This window comes from Corapipo altera, unplaced genomic scaffold (assembly GCF_003945725.1).
Source record: "Corapipo altera isolate COAL_440 unplaced genomic scaffold, ASM394572v1 23, whole genome shotgun sequence".
Classification (NCBI taxonomy): Eukaryota; Metazoa; Chordata; class Aves; order Passeriformes; family Pipridae; genus Corapipo; species Corapipo altera.
In genome coordinates, this window is record NW_020884878.1 from 1,293,061 (window position 1) to 1,303,740 (window position 10,680).

The following is a 10,680-nucleotide window of genomic DNA, read 5'->3' on the forward strand; positions in this document are numbered from 1 at the left end:
GGATTTTCTTTAGAATTGTTTTCTTGAAGAAGCTGAAATGAAACACTGAAAGTATTCAAGAGATACTGAAAAGGAGAAATATTTACAAAAGGAACTTTCCCCTGTGGGCAGGAGTCTCTTGAAGCAATCACAGGGAGACATTTTCCAGGGCCAGGTGCTTTAACTCCCATCTCCAGCCAGGACTTGGGTACCACTTGGGGCTGCAGGTCCAAGTTTTTTAAGGGCAAAGCTTTGCAACCAGGTGCCATAGGCACAGCAGTACACCAGTCACCTCCTATGATGGTGTTGCATTAGGAGACAACAGCTGGGTGTTGTCAACCTGAGGACAGCTCTGAAATCACTGGTCCTGAGTCCCCTACATACTTTATCTGGATGTAGTGTTACCAGGATTAGCAGCCACCACCCAAATCCTGAGATGTTTCCTATCTCTGAACCGCTCTTCTTTTAAACCAAAGAGCCATACCTCAACCTTGGCATGGGGATGTGCATGACTTAGAGGAATGGGCTTCTTGCTCCATGCCAACAAGTTTAGCCTGTTTTCTCCCCATATTGTGTGTTAATGACCAAGAGTCTCTGGAGTGACATATCCCTGTCACAGAGAAATATATTCAAATGGGCAAAATTCCTCCTAGATCCTTGATGGGAGCAGCCACCTCTGAGGATTCACCACACTGGTAGGAGATACTGGGCCTTACTTGGTCCAACCACGGAAAGAACTGCTTTAGTGTGGAGATAAAAGACAGTGGAGCAGCTTCACACCTCCCAGCACAGACATACCATGTTGTCCAACATGTGCAAATACTTTCCCACTGTGGGTATTTTCAAAGTCCTGTGAATCATTCTGCTACAAGGCAAATTCAACTGCAGACTGAAGGTAGGGTGTTCTATACCAATTATTCTGCTGCTAAAGGAGGTGGTGAAAGCACCATGACCAGATCACCGTGGGCTTGCTTTGCTCTCAGCTGTATTTTCTTATTTAGCTCTTTACAGCCATTTGCAGCCACTTTGAACTGAAGCGGCTTTTGGGTTGTCCTACCTTGGCACTGCCAGCCCAGATTCATGGAACAGCTGGCACAGGACCCAGGGAATCCATCCGAGACCTGTAACTCACCATTACATCCCACACTCTGTGCATTTCAGGGCTTAATTAATTCAGGCCCTAAGCTAAGCAGCGCTGACGGTCTAACTAGGCGATGCTTTGAGGTCCTGGCTGCAGAGTGCTGCAGATCCCTGCAGCATCCCAGCTCTCCCAGTCCAGCATGGAGTCCTGCTCTGCCTTGCTGATGTGCCGTTGATGGGAAATTATCCCCACTTGGGCTGAGTGGTGCCAAATTGTAGCTCTTACTGGTGGAAGGCGGCTTTTCCTGACACAAACTGCTTAGTGGAAATCGTTGCCAATCTGCTGCAAGGAGGTTTGTGTGTAGCATCTGCTGTCAGGGTAGAGGAAGGATGGCTGGAAAGGTAAAGGTCTTTCTCCCTGTAAGGTGCCAGAATCCTCTGATCATAGTGGGGAACTGCTATTGCTCTCCCATGTTGTCCTTTGAAGCTCAGGACCAGGCAGACATTTCAGGTCCTGCATGGCCAGTTCTAGAGGGTGACGCCCCACCACAACTGCAGCCTTTGGCTCATGGAATCAGTGCTGTTCTTGATGATCCCAATGAGTTGGGCCCTTTTCTTATAGCATTAATGTAAGTAGCTATTTTTCTGCAAAATTTGGAGTCTAAGGCCAGTGGGCACCTTGGTACCCTTTGGGGGCACAGGTCCATATGCAGATAGCTGAGGTGAAGACATGTCTGCTCTGGAGGAGAACCAGAGACTGTCTCTGGTTGCTGCATAGACAGGTGGGCTGCAGAATGGAAAGGTTGTTATGGCAGCACTTGAATTAGAATAAAAAAATCTGTGCTGGAAGAGGTGGAAGGTCTCAGCTCTCAGGAGCCTTGCACTTGCTACCAAGGAGTTATTCTCCTCCTGGAATTGTTTTACCTTTTGTGTCTTGGGAGATGGGTCTGAGTGAAGCAGTGACCAGGGGCTGATGGACCAGCTCAACAGTGTCTGCTCTTGTTCCACTTGAGACAAAAAATCAGTGCTGTGAGCATTGGAAGGGAGACTTGCCACAAGGCTGAAAAAGCTCACATGCATCTTGCATTTGCAGTTCTCAAGACTGAGATCACCTGGAAAGTGAGGGCAAGCTGCGGCTAAAAAGGGGCAATAGTAAGTCAAATGCTGATACCCCTGGTGACTGAGTCAACCCTGCAGCACATCTTGTCCTTCCTACTCCTCCCGAGGGGTGCAGGGTGGGCTTTGTGCCTGAAGATGGCACTGCTGTATTGAAGGATTTCAGGAAAATTTCTGTGATGGAGCTGCACGTAAAACCAGAGCTGTTGAGGCGAGCTCAGGGATGGGTGCAGTGGTCGGCGCTGTCTGGGTGTGAACTCGAAGGACCCCGTTTCCCATGACAGTAGCCCCAAACCAAGGCTCTCTCTGTACCTGTTTGAAATATTGAGTTTTTCATTAGCGTTCCTAGCATTTGTCCCCTGACAGTGTCCAAATCTTGCTAGTTCGGTGTAAACCCTCTCCTCTGCTCTCTTAAGAAGTTGTAGGGTGTGTATTGGTTGCTGAGTTCTACAGAGGTCTGATGGGAGTATGACAAAATGAGAGGAGCTGCTCTGAGTTATTCATGAGGGATGATTCCCTTCTTGTCCTGGTGGGAAGAAGGTGGATGGGAGTGTGACCCAGGCTCTGCCCAGGTGCTCACTTCAAGTAAAACAGGGGTGGTCAGAGCCATAAGGTGTAAACAAAGTTGTCTTTCCTGTGCTCGTGTCCTGCTCCCTCTCCTCTTCTTGAACAATTTGAAGTAGCAGGAAATAATCCCTATCTTGTGCAGGTAAGAATTAGACCATAGAGTGGCGGAATGATGACCCCCACTGGCCCCTGGATGCCCAAGATGTCCCAGATCTATTGTCTGACCATCAACACTGGCTCTGTTTCATTGCAAAGGTGATGGGAGACTGATTGCAATCAGGTTGAAGTGGCAGTGATGTCTTTTAGGGATCGTGAACATGAAGTAGCCTAAAGGCAACATCCAACCTGAGCTTGGTGGTTTGGGCATTACCTGCATGCAAAGAGACCAAGCAGGCAGGGTTGGGACTGAACTAGGATGGAAGGGTGTCCTGATGCACACCCTGCAATTGTTTTGAAAGGCTCCTGGGCAGAAGGACACCATCCAGGGTCAGATGTGGGTGAAAATGGAGAAGCCTTGCTCCTCTTAAAGCTTTCTGTGCCTCAGCTTTGTGCTGAGGTCTGCCTGTCCTCAGCCCCTGAGGCACAGTCCTTGTGGGATGGAGCCCACTTGCCCACTCGGAGTGGGTCTGGATTTACTGTTTTCTGTACACTGGCACCCCCAAATGCCACCAAGAGAGAGAAGCAGCAGCATTCTTTACCTATTACTATGACTGCCTCTATGCACACAAAATAAAAATTCATAGCTGTCTGTCTTTATCTTGACCACTGGAGGGCTGCATCTACCTGCAGACTCTATTTAGGTTACATTAAACCCACAGCACCTGTCACCTTGTCAGATATCTTGTACTAACGTAATTGGGGAAGGCTGAAAAGCAGGAACTGTTTTCTTTGGGGAAAAAATCTGACTGTAGACTTCATTGGTTTGCAGTGAAAGTGCTTTTTTCCCTGTTGGAAGCTTTGTGGATAGTTCTAAAAAAGGCAGTGGGTTGGGAGGGAAAGAGGGAAATTGCTTCAGGATAGTCTGGCTGTGAAAATAGGAGCGTTAGTTTATTTTGAACTGTGTTCCCTCTTTCATAAATTAAATATTAGGGCCATATGCCATTGGAGTCAAAAAGGTCCTTGATCTCCTGAACATGCCCCAAACCATTTATTTCTCTGTTGTGCCTGAACTGGACAGTGGTTCCCTGTGGCTCAGCCCCTCTGGTCTCCAAACCCAAGCCCTTCTTGGTCCCCTTTGGCTCAGCAGGTCTGTGCAGAGCCCACACAATGGGCTGAGCTCCCTTTTTCTGGTTAACTCAGAGGAGCAAGATGTGCAGTTGAGCACCAAGAGCTTGACAAGTGAAATGTCTTATCTGCAGATGTATTACAGTGTGCTGAGGAGCTGTGTCTCTCCAGGGGTCTCTGCTCAGGCTGTTGTGGGGTTTTATTTTCCAGCTTCACACAGACTTTGCAGATTTCTATTCCGGCTTTGAATTTCTATAGCTTGGAGACACAGCATTGCTGCTAGAAACATGAGCAGCAAGCCAGGTATTGCCTCAAGCTATGTCTGTCCCCTTTTAGCTGCAGGGTGGTGTCTGTGAAGTTTGATGATTGACTCTTGGGAAGTGCTTCCCTTGGGATGACTGCCTCAGTGGCGACTCACACTTACCAGAGTGACTTTGTTGCTTGCCCAGTTGGACTTGTCACCTCTTTCTCGTGCCATCTTGGGCTCACACTTCCAAGAGTTGGTGTAGGAATTCAGTTAAAAGCAGTAATCTTCCTGCCGTGGATTGAATAAAGCTCTTCTTGGACTACAGAGGGCAGCAGATCGTTCAGAATTCAACAGACTTAATCCTATACTAATTTTAGCAGCTGCAGCTCTGTTGGAGAAGTTCCCTGCAGCTGAGAGTGGGGGCTCCTCTGCAGGGACCAAGAAACAGCCAGCGTGGGCAGAGCAGTCAGGGCCTCCCTCCTTGCTGATGGTGGCTGGTGTGTACCTTTGCTCTACTCCAAAAACTCCTGAGGAAACATGTTTGCCAGTAAAAACTACCTGGGGTGGAAAGTTATGCTTTGTCTTTTCCAGATTACAGTGTGATATTTAAAGTGTTGATTTCTCCCCCCCCCCCCGACCCCATAGGTATGTGCTCTCCCCTGAAAAGCGAGAGGAGCAAGCAAGGAAGGGCTACTGGGTTAAAACTGCAGGCAAGTGATCCACAGATAAAGTCTTCTGCATTGCTTTCAGGGGTTGCATGTGCATATAAACCCCTTTGCCCCTTGGTGTTTCTGCTTCTCTCTAGGTACTGGGCATGGAAGTGTGTAACTGCTTCAATAAAAACTTTCGGGGAGTTCTTAGGAAAATCTTTCATGGAACTTCAAATTTTTTAAAAGGCCTTTTCAGATGACAGCTCTTTGTGCTGCATCTTTCTGTCTCTCTCCCTCCCCTCCCAGATGAGCATGTTCCCTTTAAATGCCTTTGAAAATAACAGCTTTGATAAATAAATCAAACAGCATCGTGCTTCAGAATCACTAATGGAATCTGACACTGGTCAGCCAGCAAACTGTTCCACTTGAAACTCTTGCAGAAACGGAACCAATTGTATGAGATATCTTGTGTCCTCCTGTCATTTATATTTCTGGAGTGAAGTAAGTGAAGTTGCCCAGTGAAGTTGTGGATGCCCCATCCTTGGAAGTGTTCAAGGCCAGGTTGGATGGGGCTTTGAACAACCTAATCTAGTGGAAGGTGTCCCTGCCCATGGCAGGGGGTCAGAAGTAGATGGTCTTTAAGGCCCCTTCCAACTAAAACCGTTCTGAGATTCTGTGAGCCATTTCATTTCTCTGGGAACCCATGGTATCATTTTCTTTTCAGTATAGAGAAGCTGGATACGAATGTGCCAGGAGAAAGAACCATGCAGCCCTGATGGTTTCTGTTGAACCACTTCTGTGTCACTTAGAGCTTTTATAGACCTGTAACTGGTGGTAGAATCTCTCTCTGTACTGCCTAACGATGGACATTGGCACAAGGGATGCCAGCAGTGCTTGCTATTTAAGAAGTAGGAATGAATGGTGAAGGTTCCAGAGCACAAGCGTTATAAGGAGCAGCTGAGAGAACTGAGGATGCTTAGCCTGGAGAAAAGGAGGCTGAGAGGAGACCTTATCACTTCTACAATTACCTGGAGGGAGGTTATAGCCAGCTGGGGATCAGTCTCTACTCCCATGTAGCGAGAGGACAAGAGGAAAGAGCCTCAAGTAGTGCCAGGGAAGGTTTAGATGGGATATTAGGAAAAATTTCTTCACCGAAGGGTGGTCAGGCATTGGAATAGTCTGCTTAAGAATGTGGTGGAATCACAGTCCCTGGAAGTGTTAAAAAAATGTGTGGTGTGGTAGTACTTTGGGACAAGGTTTAGTGATGGACCTATCAGTGTTAGCTTAATGGTTGGACTCAGTGGTCTCGGACGTCTTTTCCAACCTTAACAATTCCATGATTCTATGAATGTACATAAATGGAGCAAAATACAAGTCTTCCCATCATGCATGTGTCTGGTCAATCCACTTTTGCTCTTCCTGCCTATGGGATGGTGGATGCAGGAGAGAAGTGCAGAAGGCTGTACTACAGATGTCTGTAAATGTGTTGCTTTTCTACAAAAGGCAGCTTCTCTTCCAGTTCAAACATACACAGAAAGGGATGACAGCAGATAAGAACCAGCTGGGATAAGGTATTATCACAGTGAAAAAGGCAATGGACTGTCTGTTTTGGGTGGTCTCTTCATTTGAAGGATAGTTTTGGTAGAGGCACAAACACTGCTAAAGTCCAGGTGAATGTGGACCAAAACAGCACTACACTGTCATTGTTAGGAAGGGATATTTTATCTCTTTTAATGCAGCTGTTTTGGAGGCTTAGATAAGCTCAGAAGGAACTGGTGGTGAGTAAATTAGAATTGGTAAATTCTAACTGGGTTCCCTCTTGGGCTCCTTATGGGGTGACTGCAGGACAACTCCCAGAAAGTATCCAGTCTCGTTTTGGAGACTGTCCTTTCCTCTCCCAGTGGTCAAAACCACTTAAATAGGTGACTCATAATTTTCAGTTCTTTTTTTTAAAGTTTCTTGCTTCTAATTGGAACTGGTCTGGACTCATCTTCTAGCCAGGAGCGTTTTGTTAATCCACTCTCCTAGATTAAGAATCCTTTTTAAGTGCTCCGTTATCTTCTCCATGTGAAGACAGTGTAATGAAGTTGCCTCCCACTCTCTCCCTTTTGAGACTAAACAGATTGATCTCATTGTCTGTGGCTAAAAGGCCTTTTCTAAACCTTCCATCAGAGCTTCACTTGGATATCTGGGGTTGAAATAGGACCATAATCACTAAGTGAGTCTTGGGCTAAAGTGATTTTCTAAAGTATGACATGAAGCATTAAGGATTTCTTGGCCTACACAGAGTGTAGTCTTTTTTTATCCAGTTTCTTGACTCTTGCCTTTTTATGTTTGTTTCAGTGGTTTGGACTCTAAGATACAAAATTGATTCTGGATATATATCACCCTAGAGTGCCAGCAGACAAATTTGTTGGCTTGGGGTGCAGATCCCTGTGTCAAGACCAGAATATTACCTGTTCTCATTAATCCCAGATCGCACAGGAGAAAGAAGGTGAAGACATGTCTGCTGGCAGGGGGCTGGGAGACAAATAAACTGAGAGTGCAAATTCTGAACTCAGGAAAGCCCAATGCTTAGTTTGCTGCAAGTGCCAGTGTGATGGCTACAGGACAGGAGGCACTAGACAAGGGTTGTATTGACTCCCTTTGGGGGTTCGTAATGGTGCCTCATTGCCTCACATGACATGTTTTCCTAGCATAGAATTTCTGACATGAAATTCTCCACAGATATCTGTTTTTCCCTCTACCCCAAGGGTATAAAAAAAATACCGCATATCAAAAGAAAAAGGGCGGAAAGCCAGTTAAAAAAACACGGACAACAAAGGAAAGGAAAAAAGCAGGAGAAAGAGCCTGCATTGTCCCCTTGAGTGTTGCTCAAGCTATTGTCTGTAATCCACCCTGTAGTGTCTTGAGAGTATTAGAGCTCAGTGGATCATGCAAGTCCCAAAAGCCTCAGACCTCACAGTCAGCACAGGGCACTCTGAGACGACCAAGGTGTTATGGATCAGTGTTAATCAGGAAATCCCAAGCCTGGGAACTCTTACTCTCTCCCTGTAATATGAACCTCAGAAACTCTTGAGCGCTTCTGTAGCCAACGCTAGAAGCTGCTACTGCAGATCAAGAACAGGAGAAATTCCTGTTAAATCAACTTTAGGTTAATATTTATAGTGCTACGACTGATGATAAGACAATCTGCCTTCACATTAATACTTAAAATTTATTCAGATTCCTGTTGCAGGAGCTGGATCTGCTCCCCCTGGAATGTCCTATAATGCACTAATGCTGCCCAGAGCATACCCATGTTAGAAAATCCCCATGTTGAAAACCTCCTGTGTGCAAAACTCAGATAACTCCAAGTAACTATTGAGGCATGTTGGATCCTTTTTTCTTTTGGGGCAAACTTCCACTAATGCAGTTCAGACTTAGAGTGCAAGTGGTGGGATGGGGACTGGGATGTGTGATGGGAAAGCATGAGCACGGGAAGACCAGAAACCTGTTTAATGGTAACTTGTCACATGGATCAGTTTGTGCGGATGGGTTTGTTACTGGCTAATTCATTCATGGGGATGAAGGAGAAATGCAGGGAGGAAGGAAAAGCAGAATATTGCCCTGTGCAATAAGAATTATGGTGGTACATAATACGCATACACATATGGTGTATGTCTAGTTATGCTCTTGACAGTATTTAAGGATTCAAAGAAGCATATCACATTTCCTCTTATAACCAGAAGGGTTTTTTTTCATTCCAGTTAGTTACTGGTTTGTATTGCTTTTATAAACTGTAAGAAAAAAGCTCCAAGATTTTTCGTAGCTATATCAAAAACAGAACAGGCAAAGCCTCATTTTTTTTTTTCCTAGTAACCCTGCTGCCTTCCACTGGAACAAAAAAGATAAACTCTCAAAATTTCCTTGTGTGGGAGAGAAAAGCCATAAAAAAATCTGTGTCTTCCAACTTATTTTTCAGGGTCCAAATTAAGGAGAGGTCAAGGACTGAATGATAAAACCCAGAAATACGAAGACTACAAATGAAGCCAAGGGCACTTTCATTGCTTTTTTGAGGGGAAAGGAAGCATGTACAGTTGCATAATTACCAGTAGGAAGTCAGGCATGCTTCCCCTCTCTGAAAAGATCAATAAAATGGAGAGCTTGCTTTCTGGAGACAAAGGAAATAATAAAAATTATGTAAGTGAGCACTTCAAAAATAAATGAATAAATATCACTGTTCACTACTAACTCATCTCTTCATGAGTTATATCAATTAGTAAGCTTTGATTTCCTAGTGAGGGTCCTTCTGATGAGAGCACCTTCCATCTTTCTGGTGAGCAGATGAAGTCAAACATTTATAGCAAGTGAATGTGTTGGCTGTGACAGGTCACAGTTATCATGTGGCCATGAATGTTGTGCAAAACACAATGTCCCATAACAACTCATTAAACGTTGTTTTTCTTTCTGTCTCATACACTTTTGCTAATTTGTCAGCTCAAGGTGTTTTGTTTTTTTTCTTGTAATTCTCTATTCTTGCTCTCTGAGAAACTTTTAAGTACCTCTCCAATCTCAACCTGTAAAAAAGAAAGCTTTTTCGAAAAGTCACGCCATGAATCTACCTGCAAGTGCAAAAAGATGACCCAATGACCCTGTTGTTCATATCCCAGCTGAAACCATCACTGGAGATAAATTTCCAGGTGTGTAAGTTTATTTCATCCTGATGATGCTGAGTACTCCTTGTACTTTCTGTTCTGATCTCACACAGAAATGACCATGGCAGTGCTGTGGAGCTGCTAAATGGGACTGTCTAGCAGACAGTAGTACCCAGAGCACAAAGTAAAAACTACTTAACTAAAAACTGAAACCTTCATCCTCTTTGGAGCAGACAGGAGAAAACATGGATGGACTACATTTGGGAAAGATTGGCAGCTGTAATTCATGGGAGTAAGTTCTTCTCTGAGGTGATTGTTGCATGACAGTGACCCTCATCTTAGTACGTAATATGTAATAAATAGTCTGACGGTTTTTAAATTCGTTTAATTTTACTTATCTTTGAAGCACTTTAGGACTCTACACTTCTGTTTCTTAGTGCTGCTGTCACACCCAAGGTAATTAATTCCACAGATAAGTTCATCTTGGGGCCAAGTGAACCCTTTGGGGAAAAAATGAAACAAAGCAGAGAATCAAGTGGTAAAAACCTACAGGGTCTGTTTATTATGCTTTTGGTGAAGGAATGAAGTACATAAAAGTGCTCTTTGCTTTGTATGTGTGTCTAATGCTGTGTTATACACAGGAGCCCCAGCACTGTTATTTGTCATTTGGTCATAGTTTGTGCATGGTCCAGTTTTAATCCTCCCTGTCCTGCAGCCTGTAATGAATTCCAATTGAGCCCAGTTCCAGATCTGAACAACCCTGTGGTCTCCCAGTAAGCTGGTTGTGCAGGTGACTCAGATGCACACACTGCAATTGGGTAGGAGAGGTCACCTCTGTGGGATAAATTGAGGGTTATTGATAAGGTTTGATTGTGGAATGAAGAGATTACATAGCGGCCTCCGGGCTTAAATGAGAGTGTCAGAAGCAAAAATTGTTACTTTTCCTATTTATTCCTCCTTTCCTCCACCCCTCTCTCCCCAGGCAGCAATGTGCAGGTTGGTTTTGTTTGCAGGTTGTGCTCTGGTTTGTGTAGCCTGGGTTCAGGAGACTGTGCTGCCCCACACCATCCTGGGTCAGTCCCATTCCTCTGATGGGCTCTTGACCCTTCTGTAGGATGGGAACTGAGCCAACCCCTGCCCTGTAGCAGGACGTGGATTGTGGAAGGGATGTTTCTGCGAG